We start from the raw sequence: 10,101 nt of genomic DNA on the forward strand, positions 1-10,101 counted from the left end.
GAAATAAAAGAGTACTTAAAAATGAAATGATTCATGGTTCATGAGATGGAACATGTTTAATGAATGGCAGTTGGGGAGAAGTTATGGTAGAGTCTCCGTGGATCACCTACTTCACCTCTACGGAGCTCTCCTTGAATAAATACATTGTGTCTTTCAGCCTACGAGGCAGGAGTTCAGAAACCAATTTAAAAATCAAGTCATCTTTGGGTTTGATGCAAACAGGGCCTCATAAGCATATGGGCACGAGGTCTATAATCCATGGTTTTTCATTCCACATGATGACACTCCATCATTGCGAGCAGATTGGAAAACCTAGTTGCAGTTTTCAATCACCGAGTAGGATGCGGTTGTTACTGTTATTAGAATTCTTTTTCTCCTGCTGATTTATGTAGATGGGCTCCAGGTAGCCGAGTGCTGTGGAATGTCAACTGGGAGCCAGGTTTGATGATAATAGAGGCCACCGTTAGACCTGGGACCCCAGGGGCCAGTGACGGGGTTAGGTTTGCAGCAATATGACCCTGAGGAAGCTTCGGAGATCTCTTCTTGGATCTATTAATTTAGGGGAAGCAGGGAAGAAATGTTTTATTGGAGCTCAAACCATGTTTCTTGCAAAACTTCTATTTCGTAACCAGAAGGATTTAACTGGGGCTGAAAGGTGAAGGTGCTGGAGCAATTTGTCACCAGAGATGTTTCTTGGGTTTGCCTCTAATCCCTTCTGGACTGCCAATGGGTATAGCTTTGCTGCACTGGATGTCTCCCCCTGGTTTGGCTTTGGAAGGGTTGCTCCCGAGTATCCTCTAAATGTTAATTAGGGTTTGTGCTTAAAAGCAAAAGGCTTTTGCAGTTGTTCCGCCATAATCCTTCTAGGTCCCATCTTCCCTATCCCCCAAGTTTATTTTAAAAGCAACCATATTTTTATCTAGGGTAAGACCCTAGCATGATAAAGAATGGTGAGCCTAAGCTGATTCCCAGGAAGGAAAAAAAAAAAAATCAATTTACTGATCTCTTAACTCACTTTGGTTCACCCATTTATAAAATGGACATTAAAAAAATCTAAGAAAAAGGCATTTCCTTCACCGATGACCCCCACTGCATCTTTCTTTTCTTTGAAGTCTTAAGGTCAAATTCCTATAAACAAGCGATATTTTTTTTCTCACTCCAGCTCTGCAGGGATGCGAGAAAAACCTCTCCGTGTATTTGTAGTGGCATTTCCTTATGGTTTCCTTCTGACTGGTTTGTGTTTTCTGTGCATCTCAAAATGCACAGGACCGTGCTGTGAGGAAACAAGTCCATGTTCTGAAAGGATCTGTTGGATTTCCCCAGTGGGCATCAGTTATGCTTTTGTAACCGAATTTAGCACTGACATTCCAAATAGAAAGAAAAAAGAGAGGACCCAGGCCTGCCTGAGGGCAGAGTGCCCACATACACAAGTAGGGGCTCCCCCCAGGGCTTTGGAACACCTGGGGTCAGTATTCGAACAAGAGACGCCATCTGTGGGGTGGGAGACCAGTTACCCACTTGCTCGGTAACTCACCTCTGAACTCCTTGCTCTGTGTGGACTCGGTGCAATTTCTGGCTGTGCAATACAAGAAAGTGGGGTGACCTCATTTCCCTCTGGATCCACCCTGGCCCATATCTAAGTATGACTCCGGGTGGGTCAGCCTGGTCTCAATTTCCATTCTTGGAGAGTACTCTGTGCATGTCCACAGCAAATGGAAGTCCTCTTCCATACAGCCTTTATTTAACAAGCGATCACTGATGGAAATCTTGGCCTCTGATTTTGAAGTTCTAATTTTTAGAAGCTGTCTTTTAAAACCCAGCCACCGTGTAACTCTAAGAAGGTAGGAGAAAGGGGTAAAATAGTATTGTTTTACTGTTTTGCAATTTTGAGTCCGTTTCCTTCGGGAGAGGGAGGAAGAGAGAGAAAGAAAGAGAGAAAGGCCACGGGGCTTACGACCCACTCCTGATAAACTCTTTGTCCCCAGAAGGAGCAGGGAATGAGGAAGCAAGTGGAAGACTGTCATGGGAATCAAGGGCAAGAGGAGTGAGCCATGTGTAGAAAACATAGCCCAGACGTCAGGAAATGTCACACAAGCATCTGTAGTCAAAGGGATGTGTTCGAGGGATTGTCAGCCTTCTGACATTAATTGATGTCCCCAAGCACAACAATGAGGAAATATATATTACAGTGTGTGTGGGGGGGGTGGTTGTGTTTTTTCTTTGACGAAGTACATTATGCGCTGATAAGCCATTTACACTTCCTGCCAGACTAGAGTTAATTTGGGGATGCAGGATGACTGCCTTAAAATGTAATGAAATGACACTCAGCGGTGGAAATGGAGCAAAGGCAAGACGGGAGGGAAAGGCTAAATTGGCCAGAAGATTGGGCGTAGGAGAGGGAAAGAGAATTAGCTGCCAGGGTAGAGGAATTAATTGTTCCAGATTTCCCCCCACAACTATGGTAAGTAGAAGCAACACGCGTGTGCACACACACACACAAACATTCAAACATGCAAATACGTATACCTACACACATACACACGTGCAAACATGCAGGCACTGCAAACGGATTATGCACATATATAATATGAGATATAGTATTTGTGCAAAGATAAACAGAAAATAATTTTTCAGAATATTGAAAAGATCCCGACTACAAGATGACATCCATATTCCTTGGTGTTGCTGAGGGAAGAGCAGGAGTCCTGGTTGTTACACCACGCGCCTACCTAGAATGTTCGCTCGAAGGGGGCATTTTATGATTCGACTTCAGTTTCTTGTGTGGTGTTTCCACCATGTCACCCCCAGGCCAGGTTTCTCTGACTCTGCTCCCCAGCAAAGAATTTGGCCCGTTGTTGGGCCTGCAGTTGCCTGTAGAGCATTAGGGATGGACCTAGGCTGAAGCTGGGGTCTGCGATTGATGCAGAAAGAGGTTGTGATGTAATCCTTCTCTCCTGAAATCCTAATCAAGGGTGAGTACCGAGTGGATGTGCGCAAAATGAGGAGGAGGGGATGTTCAACTCCGAGACAGGGACGAGCAAGTGGCCCTTGCCCCGTGCCCCACACTTAGGGGCCTTGTGCTCTGAACACAAATTTTTCTTTTTCTTTCTTTTTCTTCTTTTTCTTTTCTTTCTTTCTTTCTTTTTTTTTTTTTTACAAATTTTTCTTAACAATTTCAAAGGCCCACCTGAGGTCAGTTGGCCAGTGCTGCCTGGCAGGTGGCTGTGAGCCAGGACCATGACTTGCATGAGGCCCCGTTTCTCTCTGACCCTTTACCCCTCCTGGGGCCCACCCCGAGGAACTGTAGACCTTATGCCTGTGGGTCCTGTAGCTCAGTTCTGGTTCCAGAAGGGTGTCCCGGAGTCAACATATCCTTCACTGGGTCGCGTGAAAAGGGGCTTCCAGATAGTGCTGAAAGCGGATTTGGAGTGACTCTTACTCATATTGAGTGAGGATGAATTTGGGGCTCTGGGGTGCTCGTGGTCCACTGTTGACCGTCTGGACTTGAGTGGTGTGTGCTGGCTTCGGCCATGGGGCTACCTCCGACTTAGGGTACTTGAAGGGAGTGGTGGAGGTGGTAGGCATCCTTTATCCTACGTGACCCCCACTGCTGGCTGTGAGTCTGGCCATCACATGCTCTCCATGGGCCCTGTGCCACATGTCAGGCAGTCCTCAGGGTTGGCTGAGTTTATTTCCAAGGATTTTTGAGACCATTGCTCCCTTATACCAGTGGGACCTTCCAAGTGATGTTGTCTCTTGCCTTGGATGGCTATGGCAGTGCCATGGTCTGTCTTGAGCCATGCTGGCTGGGGCTGGGGACAGACCCGGCTGGACTAACGGGCCAGCTCTTTGTGCTCCATGCCCACACGCCGTACTTCCTCTTCTTGCTGGTAGCCCTGTGCGGAAAGCCGAAATTCTGTGAACATTGAAAGAGATTACGTTCTAGGCATGCAGTCATTTGGCCTAAGGAGTTCAAGATGGAAGCTGTAATGTTCTAGCTCCCTGCTATAAAATTCTAGGTAGTAGATGATACAACCGGAAAATGAATGAGCATTCTCATTTTCCTGAATCTGGATGAGACCTGCATTTATGGTCCCTGTCAATGAGGCACTCAGTAAACCACCTCGGAGACAGTCATTGGGAATCTGTGTTCATGGGCTCTGTGGTTGGTGACGCAATGTCATGAGTGATCCTGGAACCACAATGAAATAAATGGTATGAGGCCATTACGAACCGTAGCCACTTCTGAAGAGCCCTGAATTGTAATAACACTGTTGTTACCTTCCTTAATGCATGGGAAATACAAAATTATCTAGGAATGGTGCAGTTGACAATAAAAAACATGAAGAGATAGTCCCTGGATCTGAATAGGAAGAGATGGTCCCTGGATGCCACACCCAATCTTCCCATTCCCTCATTGGACAGTAACACGTACAGACGTAGCTCTTCTCTATCATTCTAAGTCTTAACTGATAAATCACTTTGCTTCATATGGGCCCATGAATTTTATAAATACATTTTAAAATCAAAATGCAAAAAATAGTTGCTTGGAGCCTCACGTACCCTAGCAGAGGATCTCATTGAATGCAGATCTAGCGTTCTGTTTATCATGGATGTATCAAGCATTTACTTTATGACACAGTTTTTATTCTTAATTATCAAATGCGTAAATCCCAGAAAATGTACAAAATAAAATAACACCCATAAATCCACCACCCTAACATTTTACTAATATTTGCTTCATATTGCTTTTTTGATAAATAGAACCTGATGGGTACAGTGAAAATGTGCACAGCCCCCCTTCTCTCCTTTTCCTTTCACAGAGGTAGCTCCTGTCCTGATGCTGGTAAATCTCTTAGTATGAGGTGCTCAAGAAGCAGGTCCTGGGGCATGGGTTTGAGTGGGTAGTTTGAGAATTGATCCCAGGGAGTAGCTGTAGGGAAGTAGGGAAAGTGATACCGGGAAGGGAAGGAAGCCAGTGGAGAGTGTGACAATGAGTGGGTTATCCCTGTGGGCAACTGGGCTCAATCCCACAAGGGACTTTAGGGGACAGTGTAGACAAGCCTCAGAGCTGCTCCACCTGAGGGCTGAGGAGGTTAGAGTATTTACCTGCCAGCCTTCTTGTGTTTTGGTTGTAAATTCCTTGGCACTCACGCCTGTCCCATGGGCAGGACTGAGCATTCTCATCCAACCTTCAGGAGGGTGTTTGCCGTGTAAGAAGGTGCTGGAAGTTTCAGAACAGTGAGTGCAGAGGGAACAGGAGCGGGCCTCAAGAGCATCCGCTATAGCCAGCATTATTACCCTACATGGTGTACTTTCTACATTTGTGTGTATCAACAAATAATATATTGTCCTGTGGGTTTTTAAATTTTAATGAATGGCATCATATTGAACACATTCTCCTGCAAATTGCTTTTTTTTAACTCAAAATTATATATTTGAGATTTATTCATGTTGAAGTATGTAGCTGCAAATAATTTATCTAGCAGCTCTGTTGTATTCAGGTATTTGCATAAACCAGTTTATTTATCTGTTTCCCCATCATTTGTTTCCTTTTTTTTTTTTCCTACTCTTATGACGATGCCATGTCTTAGGCATCTTCATCTCAGCGTGAGCCCATACTTTCTCTGAGATTCCAGAAAAGTAGACTGCTGGTCATAGGGTAATTTTCTCTTCAGTCTTACTGAATATTGCCAAATTGTTTACAAAATATTTGTGCCAATTTATACTCCCCAAAGCAACGCGGAAAAATTTCTTTGTCATCCCACATCCATGCTGAGGTTTCTTAATTTTTGCCAATCTAATGGGTTAAACGGTATTTTTCATTATTATGTTTAAATTTGCACGTTCCTTATTTTTGGTGAGACCGAGTATATTTTCTTGTTTATTGGGCATTTGGACATTCTTTTTTGTGTATTTCTTATTAATCTCCTGTGACTTTATTTTTTTATTGGGTTGTTTATATATATATATATATATATATATATATATATATATATATATATACATATATATATATATTTAGCAATTTGTAGAACTTCTAAATATATTTTGGACATTAATAGTTTGTCAGTTACAGGTGGGAAACAAACATCTTTTTTCATTTTGTGGCTCATCTTTTCACATTGTTTATGGTATTTTTTTGGTCATAAAAATTTTAATTTTAGTATAGTCAGAACTGACTGTCTCTTCTTTTCTGGATTGTACTTCAACTTTACATTAAAGAAATCTTTCCCTATCACGATGTCATAAATGTAACCTGTGTTCGTATCTAACAGCGTTAGTTTTGTTTTTCATTTATGGGTCTTTTAGCCCATCCATGAGATTAGGTAAGAATGAGATTTTATAGCTTGTGTTCTCAGCACCATCAATTGAATAATCCATCCCTTTCCCATTGACCTGTAGTGCCACTTTGGATCTATGCCAAGTTCTGTTTTTATATTTGGGTCTGTATTTAGATTTATTTTCATTTGTCTTGTACTGACTTAAATGTTCTAAGTTTATAATAATCTTCCTAAAGGATGAATCCACCTTTAGATTTAAGTTTTTCTGGGCTGATTTCAAGATCACCAACCTATGTGAAATGCTCTTTTAGAATTTTGATTAGTAGGATAGTACATTAAATTTATGAAATAATTTAGGGAGAATCATCATCATGTGTTGAGTCTTCTTTTTTGTGTACTGTATATGTGTTGTGCAGCTTTTCTTTAGGTCCTTTATTAAAGTTTTATAACTCTCCTTCATATATCCTTTATTAGATTTATTTCTAGATATCATGACTGCTTTGTTGCTATTGTAATATCTCTTCTAAAAATTACTTTGATTGTTGGTAACGTAGAGGAATGACATTTGTACCGGTGGTTGTGTGAGCTTAAACTATTGATTCAAATTATGTAGTTGTCCTAAATCTATTCCTATTTTTCTTTCTTTTTTGGTTGATTTCATAAGTTTATAGTTTTTTTTCTGAGAAATTATTCAGCTATCTAATTTTTCAGTGTTATGGATTTAAAGTTCTTATTTTCAAACCACTCTATACAGTTGTACTTTTTGGACATTCCTAATATCTCCCTATTCCTAATTTCTTTATTAGTGCCAGGACTCTTTCCTTGTGCATCTTACAAGAAATTTGTCTTTTAGGGGCATCTGATTTGCTCAGGTGGAAGAGCATGCAGCTCTTGATCTTGGGGTCATGAGTTTAAGCCCCATGTTGGAGGTAGGGATTATTTTTTTAAAAACCCACAAAACCAAGACTAGACAACCATGTAAGATAAAGCTGGATATTTTTGTATTAGAAAAAGAAATTTGTATTTTATAAGTCTTTTGAATGATTCAGTTTTGGTTTCTTTGTTACTTTTCTATATTTCATTAAGTTTTGCTCTTATGTTTATTGTTTTCTTCTAGTTTCTCTGAGTTGAGGCTTTTGTTTTGTCTTATTTCATTTCTTCTAACTACTTGATTTGGAGTCTAAGCTCAATTTTTAATCTTTCATCTTTTCTAATGTATTCATCTAATACCGTATAATTCTCTCCAAATATTGTTTTAGCATTATACCACAATTTTTGATATGTAGTACTTTATTAACTCAGTTCCAATTTCCATTATGATATCATCTTTGACCTATGAATTATTTAAAAAGTCTTTAAAGTCCAGATATATATTTTTTGTTATTTATTTCTAACTTATAGCCCTATAGCTAGAATATACTGTCAGTAGGATAGAGATTCTTAGATAGTAGAATAGATATATTCTTAGATCTGTGACTTAATATATGGAAAAACTTAGAAAAATGTTCTATGTTTGCTTGAAAAGAGTAAGTGGCATTCACATCTTCCATATCTTTACTACTTTTATTTATTTATTTTTAAGATTTTATTTATTTATTCATGACAGAGAGAGAGAGAGAGAGAGAGACAGAGGCAGGCTCCATGCAGGAAGCCTGATGTGGGACTCGATCCCAGGTCTCCAGAATCAGGCCCTGGATTGAAGGCAGCACTAAACCGCTGAGCTACCCGGGCTACTCCTTTTTACTACTTTTAAATTGATTTGATTTATCAGTTATTGAGGAAAATATGCCAACATCTACTAATGTAATTGTGGATTTGTTAGTTTCTTCTTATAATTTTGTCAAATTTTATTTTACATGTAAGGGAAGTTATATTATTATATAACTGTTATATATATTATTACATAAGGGAGGTTATATTATTATGTAGTTGTCTATATTATTTTTATTTAAAATTATTATTTTACATTAAATTATTTAAAAAGAGATTTATATAAATATTTATATATTTATTTATATAACTATATGTTGGATATTTATTTAATTAATTTATTTATTTGAGAAAGAGCACATGTGGAAGGAGAGGAAGAGGGAGAAGCAGACTCCCCACTGAGCAGGGAGCCTGATGCAGGGCTCAATCCCAGGACCCTGGGATCATGAGCTGGACTGAAGGCAAATGCTTAACCGAGCCACCTGGATGCCTGCTTATCCATTTATTTTTATATTTACTATTAAAGGCAAATGATATTTTAAAGTCTACAGTAATCATTTAAAGTTTCCTTACAAAAGAAATTTGATTAAGCCAAATGGGAGATGATTTAAAGACCAGTCTCAAGTATATAATGATGCAAATAGTAAATCACTGGGAAAGGAAAGCATGCGGGTGGTAGAGCAATGGCTCAGGAGTACCCCACTGTCCAGCTCTACCTCACCCCGCCAGCCAGGTGCAACAGAGATTCTAGGATCACAATTTCCAGCCCACACCCCTCTCAAGCTCAGTTCCATGTATCCAGTTCTTTCTGGTCACTTCCTCCTGGATGTCTCATGAGCCCCACACACTCAGAAATACCAAAACTGAAAGACAGAGCTGAATCTCTTATATCCTCCTCCCTCCGGCCCCTGCAACACTCACTGCTCCTCCTGGATTCCTTATCTTGGTGCAAAATATCTCTATCTTCCCGTCAGGGAAGCTAGAAATTCCAGACCCCTTCCACCTGCATACCAAGACAGAGAACTGGTTCCACGTCTTTTAGTCTTTTACCTCCTTCGTATTTCTTCCGACTATCCCCTCCACAGCCTCCTTGCTGCTGCCGGGACTGAGGCCCCTGCCATCCCCTTCCTGGACCCTGGCGCCCTCCCTTTGCTCTCCCAGGCTCTGCAGTGGTGCCCTCAAAACTGTTCTCCACATAGCACTACATTAATTGTTCGGCATGGAACATTCATTTTGTCTGCCCTTGGTGTGACACTCTAGGGTGACTCCCCATTGTCTGTGGGATAAAGTCAAATCCCTGCATGATGCAAAACATGGCCCCCACCTGCATCTCTCACCAGCCCTGCCCTGGAATACTTGCTGTTCCCCAGTGGAGGCACGCGGCTCTATGTTGCTGTGAGATTTCTCGGGCTGTGTCCTCTCTCATAATTTGCTTCCTTTTGTCTACTAAGCCAACATTGTAAGACTCAGCCCAAGTACCACCTCCTCCAAGGTGACCTCTTGGTGACTCCCATTCAGTAAAGGGACCGTTCTTCTTTTATGTACCCTCTCATCTCCGGTTGGGCTCCTCTAGCTAGACTTTAAGTCTTTTTGAGAGCAGGGACTCTTTCCAAATCATCTCTATCTTGTTTGTTGGATGAACAAAAAAATGAGTCCTCGTTGTGAAGAGAAATCTAGCGTCAGAGCCGGTGGATGTAGGGAATCTGAAGAATTGCCCTCTACCTCTTTTCAAAGTAAGTGAAGCGTCCCGGGAGTTTCAGAAGAGACATGGCGTGAGAGGAGCCAAGTGCTGGCTCTTCTCTGGTGAGAGGACTGTAGGACCGCAAAGCATAAATGCTCAAGGAAATAACACATGAAAGGGAAGCTTAATTAAATCATGTCCTGTAAAACGTTAGAGGACTTCCATGTTGTCTTGAAAGAATGTTCATCAGTTGTTCAAAATCTACTTAATAGCCTTTAAAATCATTTTATTATCATTTTCACTAACAAGCTAATCCCTAACAAAGGAAAAAAAGCTCATAAATGCTTCCTGAAATAAAATGTATTTGCTTATGATACTAGTCTAGTTTCCAACAACACTTTTAACATCAAAGGAACTTTGTTGAAG

This window comes from Canis aureus, chromosome 34, assembly GCF_053574225.1.
Source record: "Canis aureus isolate CA01 chromosome 34, VMU_Caureus_v.1.0, whole genome shotgun sequence".
In the NCBI taxonomy this organism is placed as follows: Eukaryota; Metazoa; Chordata; class Mammalia; order Carnivora; family Canidae; genus Canis; species Canis aureus.